The following is an 18,264-nucleotide window of genomic DNA, read 5'->3' on the forward strand; positions in this document are numbered from 1 at the left end:
TAGAGCCGAGCGAAAAGCTCCGATGCCCGCAAAGAGAGGGAAGTAGAAGAAAGGCGCACTTTGACTTTTTTTTTCCTATGGACGAATTCAAAGGCAAGGAGTGGGGATAATGCAGAAGGAAAGAGTGAGGGAGAGAGAGTGAGAGATATAGAGAGAGAGAGAGAGTGAGAGAGAGAGAGAGAGACTTCTACTGTAAGGCTCCTTTGCCTCCTGACTTCTTGGCTTACACAATAGCAGCACACTGGAGGTGGAGGACCAGACACCCAGGGTCCTGCCCAGCGTTGGGGAATCACAAAGCACAGCACAACAGCATAACAACACATCGCACACAACAGCTTGGCTTGGCTTAGCTTAGCTTATCTAAGTGTTGTCCGCACAACAAATGACAACACAAGGCAATCCAACACATCACACCACATGCTCATCTTGGTCCAGCACACAGAAATTACATATCGAACAGAATTCTATCAACTGCTAGATAGGACTGCTCTGCCAAACCCTAGGGCTCTCAGTCATGTGATAGCCGTGTGAGTGTAGGGTGTGTATGTGTTTTGTATGGGTAAGGTGTGCACCACCTGGCTCATTGGACAGCTGGGGTTTTTTTTTTCGATCTCAGTGAGCAATGGCAGGACAGCGGCTGAATAAAATCGGCCTCTGAAAATGAGGTCATCCACTCATCTTTTGATCAGGCCGTTCCTCATCTCGGACCTGGGCTGTATAAAGAAGGATTTATCATAGCGACCGGCTTTGAGGTAACAAAATCACAAACAAACTAAAGGGGGATCGATAGAGACTGTCTCGGGGAATGATGAACTGGCACTTCTCTGGAAAATCAATCGTTGCCCCCACCCACCCCACAGCTCCAGCCCCAGCCACAGCACCTCTGTGGTGTTCATGACTCCAACCTTGCACCAGCGTTTCCCACCCCCTCTCCTCTTTTCTTCCCTCTCTGTGGTTTCTCATTGTAAATTTAACAACCATGTCTCTCTCTCTTTCTCTCCCTTTCTCTCTCTCTCTGTCTTTCTTTGTTAGCCTTGGAGATGGAAGCGCCTTTGATCTGTGAAACAACATCTACCCGATAATGGCCCATAAGATAAGCAGTATAAGTAAGTACTGCTGTATATATTTACAATTTTATAGATTTTCTTTCTTTCTCCTTTTCTCTGGACTGTTCTCTGTCGTACTGACTTCAGTGGAGGTTGGGTTTTAGAAGGGCTTGATGTGTTCTAGCCATTACATAAGAGCAGTGTAGGACCCGTATGATTCAGAGAACCTTGGAAAGCGGAGAGTGGAGAGTAAAGTAGAGGGTTTTTTTCCAGTTCTATGAGTGTTTCAGCTATAAAGGCTTTGGACAGACTACCAATAAATGGTTAATGTTAATAAACCAGTATAAGGTTTATATGGGTTCATAATCAGCTCTGTAATGGTCAGTTCAAGCACAGAGAGGTAAACTATTATTCTTAATATAGAACACTGTAATATAGAATCCTTTATGTGCCTTTATGAAGGACACAATACAGTACAGAGCTGCTGCCCAGCCATATAGCTGACTGTCAGAAATCCTTGGTTTGAGGAAAAAAAGCAGCCTTCAGAACCCATCACCTTCAAAAGGCTTCAAAGATGGCAGGCCCATCTCACCATGGCTCTGTCATGCCTTCTTTGTGAGATCTGAGCCGGCTGGTGGGGGTGGTGGGAGTAGGGTGTTCTGATGACTCGAGGAACTTCCTACTATCTGTCTCTCTCTCTCTCTCTCTCTTTCTCTCTCTCTCTATCTCTCTCTCTCTCTCTCTGCCTCTTCTCTCTCGTCAGCACTCTGTCACGCAGTCTGTGTGAAGACGAGCCACAGGGAGATGAAGCTGCAGACAGGTATCCATCAGGGTGCGATTTCTCGTCTGACATTGCCAAGAGGCTGGAGTGAGGCTGCTGAAATATTCATACAGCAAGGAAGACGAGGCTGCAGGTAGAGAGGGAGCATTAAAGAGGTGCCCTGAGTTGTGTCGCGCTCCTTTACGATTATGTTTGGGAGCTCCCAGAGCAATATCGCCTGGCTTGAGTTAATTGCTGGCTTATCGTTTAGTAAACGGTAAACTGTTTTATTTTTCGCAGTCGGTATGTGGAGGATATGTAGTTAAACTTCAAAGTCCCAGTCGGTGTGCAAATATAAATCTGGAATCATTATTCATGAATTGCAAATGCAGCAAGAAATTACTGGCATATTCTACAGCTTTTGTGTTTCTTGAGCATATTGAATTTCAGGATTATTCATAAACTTGGCACTTACTTTTGACTTTGGGATTTTCTTTTTTGCCAAGTTCAGACTCAGAAAGTATCTCATATATGAGAAAATCTGAGAAATCGTGACACGTATGCCACGCATGATATCTGTAACTACAAGCCATGTAGTTAGAGATATTAGATCATTGTTTTTTTGGTATTGCCATATTTAATTCCTCATCCCAAATGACAAAACAAACCATAGCCTCGGGGGAAATACCATTAGACACCCTCGAAAAGTTGCAAATCGTCAGTTTATGACTTGTGTCCCAGAGTCCCCCAATGAGCAAATATGAGGATCTCCAACGCTCTCTGGAAATATCAATATAGATTTACGAGTCTCCCTGAAGCAAGGTCCTCAGCTAATTAAATCTTTAATCACTCAGCGCTGTGAAAACAGAGGAGGGCCTGGAATGATGCATGTGTAAGCGCTGGGCACAGGAGCTTTTTCTTTCCAAGACAAAGGGAGATAATTGGGTCAAAAACCCGAGCACATTTTAAACGCTACGTCCTCTGCTCTCGCTCAGGCATAGATAGGACTTTTCCCCTGAATGTGCAGAGAGAGAGAGAGAAACTTCAAAGAGCGTGGAAGCTCACTGATGGCAGTTATGTTTCTGATATTTTTTGCTTCCCCTGAAGCATTTTTAATCAGGCAGCCAAAGGTACACCGATGGGATTTAGCATACATAGAGAAGGAGATTTCTGGCAATGCAGACTTAGCAAGACCAAAGCTTTGATACCATAAATAGCTAGCCTTTTGTGTCAGTGCGCCAGGGATTTGAACACTGATGACCTCTTATATTGTAAATATCATCTTGCTACTGTCACCCATATCTAGTTATATCCTGATATTTTCTTTTCTGTTTGAGGTGCACATGCCTATGTACAGTACCTATGTTCCTGCAACAGATAACGCGCGCACACACACACACACAGACACACACACACACACACACACACACACACACACACACACACACACACACACACACACACACACACACAGAAGGCACAATGAAAACTAAAACCGTTACCTTTCTAGAATAATTTCTTCAAACCATTGCTTAGCTTTAAAATAAGGGCTTATCTAAAGCCTTTGATCACTGATTTTTACCTCAGCTCTTGAGCATTCTCTCTTCTGCAGCACATGGCACATGGAGGCAGACCACTGTGGATGCAATCATTTTATCATTTTTCCCTCTGCTCTCGCTCTCTCTCTCTGTCTCTCTGTCCTCTCACATTTCCCTCCTGCTAACCCCACTCTTTCTTTCTTCCTCTCTTTTCCCCTCTCACTCACCCCCAGTCCCTCTCTCTTCCCCTCTTCATCTCTCTCTCTCTCTCTCTCTCTCTCTCTCTCTCTCATTCTTTCTCTCCTTCCCCCAAGTCAGTGGCAGTTCCTCATTCTCAGTGCAAAGTGCACGGCAAGCAAGCTGTTCAAATGAGGACCCCCTGACCACAGTGAGCTGAGGTTATCTGTGCCTTACAGGAAGCTGCCGCCGTGTGGCCTGATTTCTGCGCTCCAGACCCGTTTTCCCTGGGGCTGTGCTCTTTTTATCGGAGGCCTTTCCATGGCTCCCCCCATCACATGTTCATTTATTTATTCATGCACTTATTTTGCATGTAGAGCGATTGGAGCCAGCTCCGTGTTTTGGTGCTTTCATCCATTACTCTACTCTCTATTTCATCCACTCCCACTGCACACACACACGCACGCGCACGCACACACACACACACACACACACACACACACACACACACACACACACACACACACAATGGGTTGAGCATGTGTGTTAGTGGGAGTCCACATGACCGCACTGTTGGGCAGAAGCTGCAGCGGGCGAGGTCAAACACAAAAGCAGTTTCACCCAGCGCATCCCCACGTCTCCCCTCGCCTCCGCAGGAGTGTCCTCATAATAACCGTCTCATAAATCTGACCGTGAAGTTATGGATGGCTTTCAAAGCGGCAGTTAAAATCAGCCACACACACACACACACACGCACACACACACACATACCCACACACACACACACACGCACATCAGCGAGCGTAGATATATGCGTTACACAAGATGTGGTGATTACGAGCGTTCTGGGCGCTCTCTGAAGCCCCGCCCGAACGCCATGGTGATAACAGCAGTGAGCGGCGCAGCAGCAGCAGCTGGGAGATGAGGGCTTCTCCATATGTTGCTCATGAGTTCTAATCCTCCACTGATGCGTAATCCCATAATGTACACGTCTTTATCTGCCTATGGGAGTGGGGGGAGACACAGGAGAGAGACGAGTGGGGGGGGGGGGGGGGGGGCATAAAACACCAAACTTCTGAGAATACCAGTGACTACCCAATGGGTGTGTGTGCGTGTGTGTAGAGGGAGGGGTGTGTGGGGATGGGTGACAGTGCGGTGCCGATGATGGACCTCATGATGGCGTCTGTCCGGTGTCGCTTCTCGGTCTTTGGCCTGGGCATATGGCGGTAAAGTCACAGCTGCTGCAATGCATGCATTGCATTTGGGCCAATTAGGAGGCAGCGGCAGGCAGCAGCCGAGGTAGACGGCAGCCGTGGCGCACGGCGCATGCTCTCCCGCTATTACGGCCTGGCTGCCGGCCCCCGGAATGCCAACTCAATCAGCGTGGAATTCGCCCACCTGATCCTCCCTCCGTCACTCGCTTCCACACTAGATCGTTCCCCCGGAAAAAAAAAAAAAAACCTGCTGGCAGGGACACCCAATTTCAGGAGAATTTGGGGGGGGGGGGGGGTGTGTGAATGAGAGAGGGGCTAGATTGAGAAAGATGGATGGATAGAGAAAGGGAGAGGGAGAAACACAGAGCGAGAGAGTGAGAGAGAGAGAGAGAGGCAGAGCGGGTGGAAATTAATGCAGGCAGGTGAAAGAGGGAAAAACTGTCAGCGGTGGCGAGACTGAGAAGGAGCAGTCCGTTGCATACCAAAGACAAGACACTGCGGCTTTTACACAGGGGGTTGACTAGACCCTCAGGCCTCCTTGAAGGTTTACCTTTGAAAGCCTCACTGCCATTTAGGTGGCCTGGTCAGGGCCTGTGTAGAAAGGGGAAGAAAGGTAAGGAGCATTAAAAGGACCCCGCTGTTATGGTTTCTCGGTACGCAGGCGTCAACGCCACCCCCTCCGTCCTGCCGCCGACTGCGCAGCCGCCATTAGCAGAGATGGATTTTGACAAGAAAAATGAAGTGTGCCATTTCCTGTGGCCTCCAGCGCCTTTGTGAATAATGAGAAGGGCTTTGGCTGTTGCCTCCAAGACCCCTCCAGCCTCTTCAGAAATAGCTCTCCCCTGTGAAGATGCTCCTTTCTCTCTCTCCTCCAGCCCTTCGACTTAGTCTACCACTTCTTTCCTTTTTTTATGTTTCCTTTTTTCCCCACCACCCCTAAGTCTGTGAAGAAACTGTCACATCCTATCAGTACAGGATCTTTAAGAAGTGAATTAAATATATCTTGTCCTTTTCTGACCACTTCTAACGCTAACTGTTCCTTTATATATATATATTTACTGTGGGTTTGGATTTCACTCTCTGGAGTTTTATGTCATAAAACTTCATTATTTTCCCTTTGTGCAGATGTGAGTGGATTTGCCTTATCAGAGGGACAGGCAGAGAGGGAAAAAGAGGGAAAGAAAGAGCGCTCTCTGACAGAGGGGCAGTTCACTGAACAACTGCAGTGTGACACTATCAAATGTCTTCACTTTACAACAAGGCTGTGAAGGTTTATTATGGGTTTCCTTTGATGGATTTTTAATAAGACGTGACCTCACTCAACACTGTAGCGCACATAAATGCCAGTGTGCGTAATAGCATGCGTGCACATTCACACACACACACACACACACACACACACACACACACACACACACACACACACACACATACTGTATACGCACCCACACTACCACAACACCACACACACACACACACACCCCTACACACATATGCACACACACACATGCACACCGCCATGTTTCATTCTAGTTGTATGATTCTTTCTTCTTATGGTAAGAACTAGTCCTGTGCCACTCCAGTTGGAATGGAATAGAATTAAAGTACATATGGAAAACTCTGCTGTAACAAGTTTATGGCACAGCAGGGGGGAGGGGGACATTTAGGACTGCATTGCACAGATGTTTGACAGACGTGCGAGTGTGGGCGGCCATAGATGTATTTGTTTTAAAACAACAAAAAAATCAATGCAGTGTCAATTAAGCTGCGCTCAATGAACGACTGGCCATGGAACTGGCACAACAGTGTGTCTATGTGCTATGTCTACTGTGGGGGTGCTTTTAACAGCATGTGCTGCTTCATATTGAGCCAGTGCTTTTGTGTATGGATGTTGGGGGAGGACTCTGTGGAAGATTCTTGTGTCTACGTATATTGAATGTTGTTTGTTCTCTTGCATGTTTTGTGTGGGTGGTGTGTGTATGTATGTGTTGTTCATTTGTGTGTGTGTGTGTGTGTGTGTGTGTGTGTGTGTGTGTGTGTGTGTGTGTGTGTGTATGTGTGTTGTTCATGTGTGTGTGTGTGTGTGTGTGTGTGTGTGTGTGTGTGTGTGTGTGTGTGTGTGTGTGTGTGTGTGTGTGTGTGTGTGTCTGTGTGTGTGTGTATGTGTGGTGTATGTGTGTGTGTGTATGTATGTGTATATGTCAGACTAAGGGTTGCCAGTGGCTTAGTTAGCTGTCTGCTTGGCGCTTCACTGCCTGCGTGATGTATCTTTATGGCCCTTCATCGGAAGCCAATTACACCATTCTGTGTGGGTCTCTTTGTGTGTGTGTGTGTGAGCCAGTATGTTCGTGTGTGTGTATAGTTGTTTGTGTGTGTGTATAGTTGTGTGTGTGTGTGATGCGCTCGCAGCCGTTCTCTTAGCAACTGTTCCTGGACATTCCTCGTAAGCGTCCATCCTCAGGGGGGAGAGCAGCGCTCCCAATTCTCCACACTGGATGGATCCGAAGGGCAGCTCACCATTCTGCACATGCCTGCATCCATATTCACACACACACACACACACACACACACACACACACACACACACACACACACACACACATACACACACACAGTGCACAGCCACGTTCACATGCAGACAATTACCCCTTCCCCCACCACTCTCTATCTCCCTCTTTTTCTCTCTCTCTCTCTCTCACACACACACACACGCACACACTAATGCACATGGACATGTACACACTCACAAACAAACAGATATGCGCTCATTTACTCTGTTCCCTGCACACACATCCAAATATAGAGGCACGCCCATAAACAGTGCAGAGGGACTGCACTGGTCAAGTGCCTCTGAAATGGCCGTGCGTTAATGGTGGCTCTCTCGTCTTTGTTCCACAGACACGGCAGCTCGTCTCTCTCCTGTGGCCCAGCTGGGCGTCCTCCTCTCCCTCAGCCAGACCAGGCCCATCCTCGCCATCTGACCTCCGCCAAACGGTAACTCCCGCCGCCCTCGCTTTTCACACCTCTGATGCACTGTGGTTTTTTTGTGTGTGTGTATCTAAAAGCATACCTGCCAATATTTACCTTTCAAATTACAGGTCTCAGATTTTGGGTTGGCAGGTTTTATGACAAATGGGTTAAAATTGTATGAAGTGAGTGATTTGTATGTGAAGGATATATTTCATACACAGTCTTGCAAACTTGGAAAATGTCAGATAAACATATAAAACTAATGGATATGTGATATTCATTATAAGGTTTGATGGACATGAAAATTATATGTTTTCTGGGAAAAATAATGGGAGGGTGCCAGGAGATGACCTTAATATATGGGAAAAACCTGTAAAAAAACCTTTGAAAAACAGGAGTGGTGTCAGGTATTTCCAAGCCAGCGATGTTGTGTTCATTTGTATGGCTTAGTCATGGCAAAGCTCCAGGTTTTCCTGTCTGAACTTTGAAGAGATATAAGAAGCTGTGGCATTATTAAATGTGATCTCATGGGAGAGCTAAGAGATGGTAATGGCCAGATTCACAGTTCCACATCACCCATTTTGACCATCCGCCCTTTCCAGCGCTCTTTAATATTGAGAGAGAGGGAGTTTTCATGTGAAGGAAAGGGATGCCGTCTGTGATTTCAGGTGACATTAAACAGGACTGTTAATTATTTTCAAAGATATATAAGGCCACCTGCTTTTCAGATGACACTTGAAATGGATAGGTTGATAGATACAAGAGTCCATTGAACATTGGATAGGTTGAGAGTCCATTGAACATTGGTATTTTTTTTTTAATTCAGTGCTCTGGAGGAAATCAGTCCTTGCCTGTGAGAATGGGGTTTTATACGCAATACTGTATGTTGTGTGAATCACTATATTCCTTTACTTTTACTATTATCTAGTAGCACAAATACAGTGCAAGCTATGACTCCTCTAGCCATTGCAGGAATGTGGGAAGTTGTATTTTTTTCCTATTCTTCTCTCAGTTAGTTATAATTAGACATAATTGATTCTGTTTCTGCTTGCAGGTCTCTTTCTGTTTGTCTTCCCCAAACGCTCCAGTTCCCAGACTAACTTTTTAATTTCTCTGCCTTTCGCTAAATTACTGAACAGAAAGTCATTAGTTGAGAGTATTAACATCGCTCTTGATTGTAGTAAAAGAGACTCAGAACTAAGTCACACAAGGATTATATGACTGGTGTTTTTGGTGCTTGGCACCAGAGGAATTGATGTTTGGAAAGTAATGTAGTAATTTTGTCTTCTGTAACAATTTTCAAACTTAGATATCCTCAGTGTGCTTGCAGGATGATGTAATAATTTGTCAGACCAGCAGGCAGAGTAAAACAGCAGCAGCAGCAACAACAACAGCAGCAACAAAAAGAACAGGCTAGGCCTCAATCTCCCAGACTGTTGAAACAGCAGAAGATATTCAGGATGAATAGGGTTAGGTGGACAGATTATGACTGATGGCAACTATGAACTGCTCCATCAGGAGTTCTAGTGGTGCATCTGGCATTGGGATAATGCTGATATGGGCATGCATTAAAGATTCATTTAAGCAGCTGCTCTTGCCACAGGACAGCATGAAACTGTCTGTCTGTCTGTCTGTGTGTGTGTGTGTGTGTGTGTGTGTCTGTGTGTGTGTGTGTGTGTGTGTGTGTATCTGTATATGCATGCATGAATTCTCCTGATCAGCGAGACTGAGGAGCAGAAAGAGGCGAGTGGAGCCTGCTGCCAGATGTGCGGTGCGGTGCAGTGGTCTACCTGTGTATGGGACAGGATGTGGGTCATCGCCCGCTCGTCTCAGCGTGCCTCAGTTAGACATGACTGAACGAGTTACAGACCAGACACACAGATGTGTACTTGCAAAGGGATACTCTCACTAACACACACACACACACACACACACACACATGTATGCCTGCACATACACACACATTCACACACACACACACACACACACACACACACACACACACACACACACACACACACACACACACACATGGCTCTTAGAGGTATTGGTATTAATGTCTAGCAGTTCAAACAAGGACTTTAATAGTGGATGAAAATGTGCACTCTCTGTGATCAGAAGCCTGCTCATGTGCCCACGGGTTCCTCTGAGCTCATTGTAGAGAACGTTGAGTCTCCCCCTCCCTGATTACTCCAGGTGTTGCATGAATGGAGAGCTCTTAGCACCCTCTAATTTCATTTGAGGCTATTTAGATGGGCAGCAGTGGCCATATTGACTCACCACTGCCTGGCCCTTTATGGGGCAGAGGCAACCAAAAAACAGCAATCAAAGCTCAGATGCGGAGGCTGACAGCGATGTGATTACTGATAATATTCTCGGAGGGGAACGGGGGACGGGGATGCTTACCTACCATCTCTCACCTTCTTGTTTGTATTCTACTCCATCTTGTTTGTTGTTTTTTTCTTTGTTTTTTTTGGTAATGCCCTCTTCATCTGGCCCTCTGCCCTCCAGCGCTCGCCTTCCTCCTCCTCCGTGACTGAGATGCAGAGGTCAGAGAAGCCAGGGTGTTTTTATCTGGGTCGATTCTGAAGCTCCTCCGTGAAATGTGTTTAGAGGATGGTGCTGCATGTGCTGCGTCCAAAAAGAGACTCTGTTTGAATGCTGCCGGTGTGCTAGTGTGCTAGTGGAGCCAAGGAGCTGATTTCCCAGCGCACACATGCACTAACACTCAGCATACACACATATATCTGTCACACACACACACACACACACACACTCCATCACAACCCCACGCAAACACATCTCTCACACATTTCACCACATGCTGATACCTGTCGACACACCTCAGATACACTCCTCTCACCCCTGTGCACCTCTCTGTATTTGTATTTTTTGTCACAAGCACATTCTCATGTACCCACACTCCTGAGCAAACGCATGTGCTCTCTCTCTCTCTTTCTCTCTCTCTCTCTCTCTCTCTCTCTCTCTCTCTCTCTCTCTCTCTCACACACACACACGCACACACACACACACACACACACACACACACACACACACACACATCTCTCTCTCTCTCTCTCTCTCTCACACACACACACACACACACACACACACACACACACACACATACACATTCAGCTTATGTCAGTCAAGTTCCAGTTATAATCCTACAAACCACTTGATGGTATACAAATGTTAACACACACACAGTCACTGACACACAGCAACAATACCCCAGTCACACATGAAAGTGAGTTATGCAAACACACTCACATACAAAAGCACCGCACAAGTGCCAGAGCAACAACAAAAAAAAGGAGCGGGCGGGAGCCTCCTTGTGTTCTCGAGCTTCCCCCCGACGTCTTGTCACAGCGCACGGAATAAACACTGTCCTTCCAGTTGAGACCTTGATGAGGGAAAACACTGTTATCTGCCACGGACACAGTGTTCACACCTCAACCCCCCCTCCCCCCCCCCCCCAACACCCCCCCCCCTCCACTCCAGAGCCGCACGGCTCACAAAATAATAACGAGCGGCGCATCGCTCCCTGCCAGAGTCGAGCATAATAGGCAGACGAAGCCCCTTCAGAAAGAACAGCTGGTTATGTTTTTCTAATGGAGGAGAACCATCACAGGCTGTCACTGCTGGTTCATCAGCAGCTGTTAGCCGGCCAAGGCGCGCGTGAGCGCAAGCTAATATCTGTGCAGCACCATGCTCGGCCACTCCAGAGGAGGAGAGCGCCCGGCCGGTCCATTACGATGGGCTTCGGGGAGGGCAGGAGGGAGGGAGGGCATGGTGCCCATCATGCCAGCGGTACCGAGACCCGCACCCTGGCCCGCTGCTCCCGGCAGCACCTGGTGGCTGCGGCGCGCCGTGCCAACTCATGCCAGCCATCAATCTGCCACTCTGAGCTTGATGGCTGCCATCTGTAGGGGAGAGGTCACAAAACAAGGGCGGGTGTTGATGGGGATAAGTGTCTGCGTGTGTGCTGATGCTGTGTCCAAACATCTGCATGTGTAGAGTGTGTGTGTGTGTGTGTGTGTGTGTGTGTGTGTGTGCGTGCGTGCGTACTTAAGTTGTGACTTCTTTTTGTGGATGCTCGTGCCCTCGCTTTCTGAGTATTTGTGTGTGTGTGTGCACATGTCCAACGGTTAAGCATTTATTACCACACATAAATACTGTACAAGTATAAGCTTGTCCTTGTCACATCACAGAATGTCAGCACAGAGACGATGGGTGAAATGTGCCCCTGAGTAAACTCAACTCAACTCCCTGCTTTTCCATGGCCACTGAGTTTCTCCTACTGCGTCTGCAGAACCGCCGACCTCAGCTGTGTACAGTAAGGTCAGCAGAGATGCGATTGCATTGTCGTGAATTGCGCACATCCCATTCCCCTATGCCTGCTAGTCGCAGATGCACAATTGTTCAGATACAATGCCTGGGCAAATCCATTCCCCACCACTCCTGCCCCCCCCCCCCCCTCCCCATCCCTCTGTCTTATTGTGCTTAAGCATTCTGCCCAGTCTGCTGTTAACATTGCTTAGGGTTAGACAGCTTCACGGTGCTTTAAAAGATAGATTTGTCAACAGTATTCAGAAGCGGCCCTGACTGCGAGTCGATCGCCTTGTTTGTGCTGCCCTCCACCCACCGGCTAATTTGGGCGCTGGCGGGGGATCTGTCTTATCATAATAAAGTCAGGAGCCAGGAAGTCGATAAGCAGGTTTTGTTTTGCAGGGTTTTTTTGGGGGGGGGAGGTTGTGCAGTTTTCTTTTTAAGGTGGTGTGTGCTGATAATGAGGCCAAAACATCTCCCCTTCCTCATCTCTCTCAGTGTGACTTAATGGAGACTCTTTGTGTTTTTGAACATCCCCCTTCCCAAAATGATATGCCCTTGGTGTCGGAGTTGGTTCAGGAGCTCAGAGGGATTGTGGAGGCTGGCCGGCGAGGGCCCGGCCTCAGCTGTTGCGGTGGGAATCAGCGATTGGCTTGTGCACATCCAGGCAAAAATCCCCCAGCGCCGAGCGGAGCGGAGCGGGCACTGCCGGGGCTTGGCTGACCGTGTGATCACGCCGCCTTTGTTTCTGCAGAGGTTGAATCCTCTCCACTGATGTAATTCGGAGCTCCTCAAAAACAATGCTGCGTCGAGAGGACGATTAGGGAGACCGGGGGCGGGAGGCACGGGAGGAAGGAGTGAGAAAAGGATGAACGGAGTATTCCCAGACGGCAACCTTTCTTTCATTCCCCAAGCAAGCTGATTGAGCCTAGCACACGTATACAGGAGGAGAGAGAGAGAGAGAGAGAGAGAGATAGAGAGAGAGAGATAGAGAGAGAGAGAGAAGAAAGAAGAAAAGAGTGAGAGAGAGGCTGAGAGGAAAAGAGAGAGAGAGAGAGAGATGAATGCAGAGCATCAGTCATCACCTGGCATCTGATCAAAAGCTGCCATTGGCAGACGCCTCTCCAGAATTCACTGGAGTATTTTTTTCCCCTTTGCTCAGCAGCAGCTCTAGCAGCAGCCTCTGAGGCAGACAGACATGCATACATACACGCACACACACAGACACACACACAGACACACACACACACACACGAACACACACACACGAACACACACACACACACACACACACATACAAGCGTGGACCCGATCCAATGCTGGCTGGAGGAAGGACTGAGAGTTGCAGGAACACACAGTTTCTCCCAAGGCAAGAGACAAACACTTTGAAATGGCAACAGCATCACTGCAAAACATAAGGGGAAAGAGAGAGAGAGAGAGAGAGAGAAAGTGAGGGTGTTTGTTTGTCTGTCTGTCTGTGTGTGTGTGTGTGTGTGTACACAGAACAGACACAGAGGCAAGGACACACTCGCACCAAGGCCACTGGGAGCCGAGGCTCAGTCAAGCTTGGCACCCCACCCCCCACCCCCATACCCCACTCAACCCCCACCACAGCTCCTGGAACTAGAGATTGGGTGAAATGAGAAGCAGATGCAGACAGGCCTTTATTGTTTGCTTCTGTGGGTGTGCCTGGAGCAAGGGGCTCACCGGAGTAGGGAGGGTGGCGATGGTGTGTATGTGTGTGTGTGTGTGGGGATGGCGTGGGGTGTGCTGTGCGGCGGCGACGGCGCCAACGCGAAGCTTCGGGGAGAACGAGCAGAGCGCCTCCGCAGCATGCCAGCGCCGGCTCAAGGTTTGTTTTCCTGCTCGGCGTGGAACCTCAGCCTCCTGGAAGACTCATGCGTCTTGCGCGGGGGAAAGATATATTTGCCCATAATCACCGCGCCCGTGTGCCAGGGTGCAGCAGACGTTGTTAGGCGAGAGCGTTATTCATGGGGTGAATAGTGTACTATTAGACTTTGGGATCGGGAGAGAAGGTTAGGGGTGATGCGGATCGACTGTTGAGATCGAAGCGTGCCGTGCGGATGCACCGCTGATCGCTTGTTTTTTTTTCATCGCAGCGGTTTTGCAAAGTTTGTTGGGAAAGTTCAACATCACAGCGAGCACGGCTAAAACGGAGGTGTCCATGAATTTTCAATGCAAGCACACAACTCACTCAACACACACACACACACACACACACACACACACACACACACACACAGGGATGGATGTGGAGAGCTGCAATGCTGATGCTCCAGCAGGCTTTGGAGAGGAGAGGGTGCAGTTTTCCTGAGATACTGCAGACACTATGTACCTTTTCTCCGCAGTTCAGTCAATTGAACCTGACTTATACAGCGCTCCTCTACCCAGCGGCCATTGACTCAAAGCAGCTTTTGCTAAAACATGGAAAATAGACGTAGCAGAAACACATAAAATGGAAGCAAAATTCTAGGTTGAAAGGAGCCTTAGGGAACAATTAAACAAAAATGAAATCTTAATGTTTCAGGAATGCACTAAAGTATTAGCATAGCAAAACGGAAATAAATCACAGGAAAACACCTGGAACAGAACAGCTAAGAGACAGCTAAGACAGTAGACCTACCAAAGTAGACCTACCAAATAAACAATGACTTGTAAAACATTGAAGCAATAGTCTAAAAAAGAAACAAAACCGATTGTTACAGCTTTTTCACATGCTTGAATGCCTTTGACTTTGATATGATCTGAAAAAAACATCCTTAACCAGTCCTCTCCTTGTCTTTTGTGATTTGTAAAGCTTAAGATAAGCCAACACATGCTATCTGAATTGCATTTAGTTCAAAGGGCGTTAAAATGTTTTGCGACACAAGCTTAGTATGTTAATACAATTGAATCCAGTTAAATCAATATCACCGGTAACCAATGCACACTTGAGAGCTTGGCTAATGCATTGTTTGGGTTGCCTGGCACAACAGCAGTAGAAGCAGCAGCAGCATTCTAAATAGTCTTTTCTAGAAAAGTTTAGAAAAGTTTATTTGGATTAAGTTAAGTTTAGTGGAATTCCTGGAAAAGGCCTCTTATTCCCAATTCCATGTTTGTGATACTAATATGTGTTTGCAGTCAGTGATGTAATGAAGACTAAATCACATCCCAGTGGAACTCAGGGTGCATCTCTCAATATTGACAGAATTGTACATTTAAATTGTACTTGTAAAATGTAAATTGTAAATTCAAATTGATAATTGAAAAATTAACTGTCTGAAAAATATTGTGGTGTATTACTTTTATAAAGATGGAAATCAGTGGAAATCAGAAATTATATCAGCCAGAGGATGTGTCCTAAGTGAAAGTGAGTTGACTAGAGGAGCTACAGCAGTTTATTCTATGAGAGAAGAGTCATTAATGAAGGACTCATGCACACTTCATGCATAAATCACCACGTGTTTGATGAGCACATGCTAATGGAGAAACACCTGTGAAATATTGGAACAGGGTGAATATTTTACCATACATCTAGTTACCTTCATGATTTGCTGCTTCCAGGCATTGCATTTTAAGCCCACATGCTGTATATTTTATTGCAGTGTACCAGAATACTTTTAACTATTGCAAAACTCCAGATTATAGTTTCCAAAGCTATAATCTACTGAATGAATGGCGGTAGGATATGGGTGAGTTTGCTGTGAACGGCTGTGCCGTGATTTCCATTTCTCTGGGGGTACAGCCACAAGCATGGGTCTGAACCTGATGTAATTCAATAGTGCAGTATATGGACTGACGATGACCTGCACTGATTGCAATTACAGTAGGTCTGCTGAGAAGGCACGGCTGTCGGCCTGGGCTGCTGTCCTCTGCATACACACTCTGTCACTCCATCTGGAAATGCAATTATGCACAGCACAGGCAGCGTCAGAGAGGAAAGTGAGCACCCAGTGAAGGTCAGCTATGGACGTCAACAGAACTCTCTCTAAATATAAGATTGAGAAAACCATGATTCCATTGGACCGGCACTGCTCTCTCTCTGAAGTCCCTATAGTCATCAGCTGAGTTTCATCTCCTCCATGTCCTTCAGCCGCATCTTCCTCCCATGGTAAATGTGTGAAGGTCTCAGACTGGGGTCGGTGGGTGGAATACGAGCAGTATTTTGATATTCTTTGGCACAATATTCTATTGACACAGCAGCACCAATATTGCCATGTTGATTTATTTAATGCTATGATGTTATCACTATTTTGGAACATGTGTCTACTCTGGTAAGTTTGCCTACTGAGCTCCACAATATGGTGCAAGACTTTGTTCTTCTCTCGCATCACAGCAGAAATTCAAAGTCAGAATTGAGAGCCAATTTACCACACTAAGATGACTGCAGAGACTATACAAAACAAAGTGCACTGTGTGTGACAATATACATTGTAATATATTGTAAAACTGATTCAGAATACTTGATATATTTTGTAATGTAAATATAAAGAACCAAAATAATTGCCAAAATATTGTGATAGTATTGTATCATCGCTTCTGTGGCAATTCCCACCACTGTCTTGGAGGGAGTGAGAGAGTGAGAAAGAAAGAGAGAGAGGGAGAGAGAGAGAGAGAGAAAAATGAAAAGACAAACCTTGTCCCTCAATCAGTGTATGGATAAAAAGGTTGTGCTTGACATGAGATGGATTCTCCATAGGCATCTAAGATGATTTTGTGATAGGGAGTAATCTAGTCAAGAGGAGGAGTGTTTTTTTATGAGGGCTCTCATCAGGATTTATCAGACTGATGGCTTATCATTGTTTAATCTCTGTTGTTAATCATATATTACCGCTAGCTGATGGTCTCTTGATAATGTGAGACACCAGTGTCAAAAAGGAGATTGATAAGATGGAGGGAGGAGATCTTGTCAAGACGAATGGGGTGAAGGAGGAGAGAAAGTTGAAATGGGGAAGACAAAAGCCAGCCTTGCTGGAGCAGTGGAGGACAGGCACTTGGATGAACTATCTTGGGCTGTGGGAGAGGGTGGATACGGAAAAAAAAACATACAGTTGATGACCAACTCTTGAAAGCAAGGGCTGTTGAGGATGATGAGTGTGCTGTTACTGTGTAGCAGTGACTGAAGTAGATGCAGGAGCTCACATCAGCATGGAGGAGTTTGACTCTCTTCTTCTGGGTGGGGAAGGGGATTTGTGCAGCTGTGGGCAGAATATTCAAAAGTGACTGCATAATCTGCAGTCTCCTTCCACAGGTTAGCTGGGCTGACTGAAGCCTACTCAGTCAGTGTGCTGAGGATATGCTCTCCCAACACACTTCACAGCACACAGAATGCAGCAACTGTCAGCCTGTAGGGAAACAGCTTCTCATTCATGTACGATGCAGTTGTGTACACTTAACTTGTTCAAAATGTCTATATTCCAAATTGTTTTTCAAAAGGGTTTGCTGTGTGGTGTTGCATGGTATGAATCATATTGTGCACAACTTTTTATGTACAGTAACTGTATGTTTTTCTCTTTGGGTGCTGTTCAGTGACTGCACATACTGTATGAGTAACACTATAGATCAGATCAAACATAGCATGAACTCTTACAGCGAAGCTACACCAGGCGCGTAACTGAAGCGTTCCGTTCGCGACGCGTAAAATCCATTTTAGATGAATGGTCTATTTTTTTCAAACGTACGTGCCGCTATCACGTCTGGTGTAGCTACTTCCATTGATTATAGTGGAAGTTAATTGTTGCAGCAGACGCAACGCGAACGGAACGCTTCAGTTACGTGCCTGATGTAGCTCAGCCCTTATATTTGCACAGACTTTATTAGAGTGAAAGACTAGCAGACATAAATATAGAGGAAGAGGGGGCTCTAAGGAGGAGGAGGTGTACAGAAGAATAGATTACAGTCCAGATATACCACACTCAAAATGAAATTAAAACACCCACCCATATACGCTTCAATATAAAAGAAAATAAAAATGGACGTGTAGAGAGGAGAATGTGGAGGAGAGAGTTACGGATTGAATTACTGAGAGCTAAGGAGGGAATGAACTAAGTTTCATCAGAAGGAAAATAGCCAGACATGAGGGAGGAGGAAGTGCATGACCTGAAGATGTGTGGACTAGTAGGCCTGATGTTTGAGTGATGGAGTATCCAGCATGTTTCTAGAGCTTACACTCAGGAAAGATATGCAGAATATATGCCCCCCCCCCCCCACCCCCAGAAGTAAGCGAT

The sequence above is a fragment of the Alosa pseudoharengus genome, unplaced genomic scaffold (genome assembly GCF_046254945.1).
Source record: "Alosa pseudoharengus isolate Yale_2024_CS ecotype anadromous, Long Island Sound unplaced genomic scaffold, YU_APseudo_1.1 YU_APseudo_1.1_scf_10, whole genome shotgun sequence".
Taxonomy (NCBI): domain Eukaryota; kingdom Metazoa; phylum Chordata; class Actinopteri; order Clupeiformes; family Clupeidae; genus Alosa; species Alosa pseudoharengus.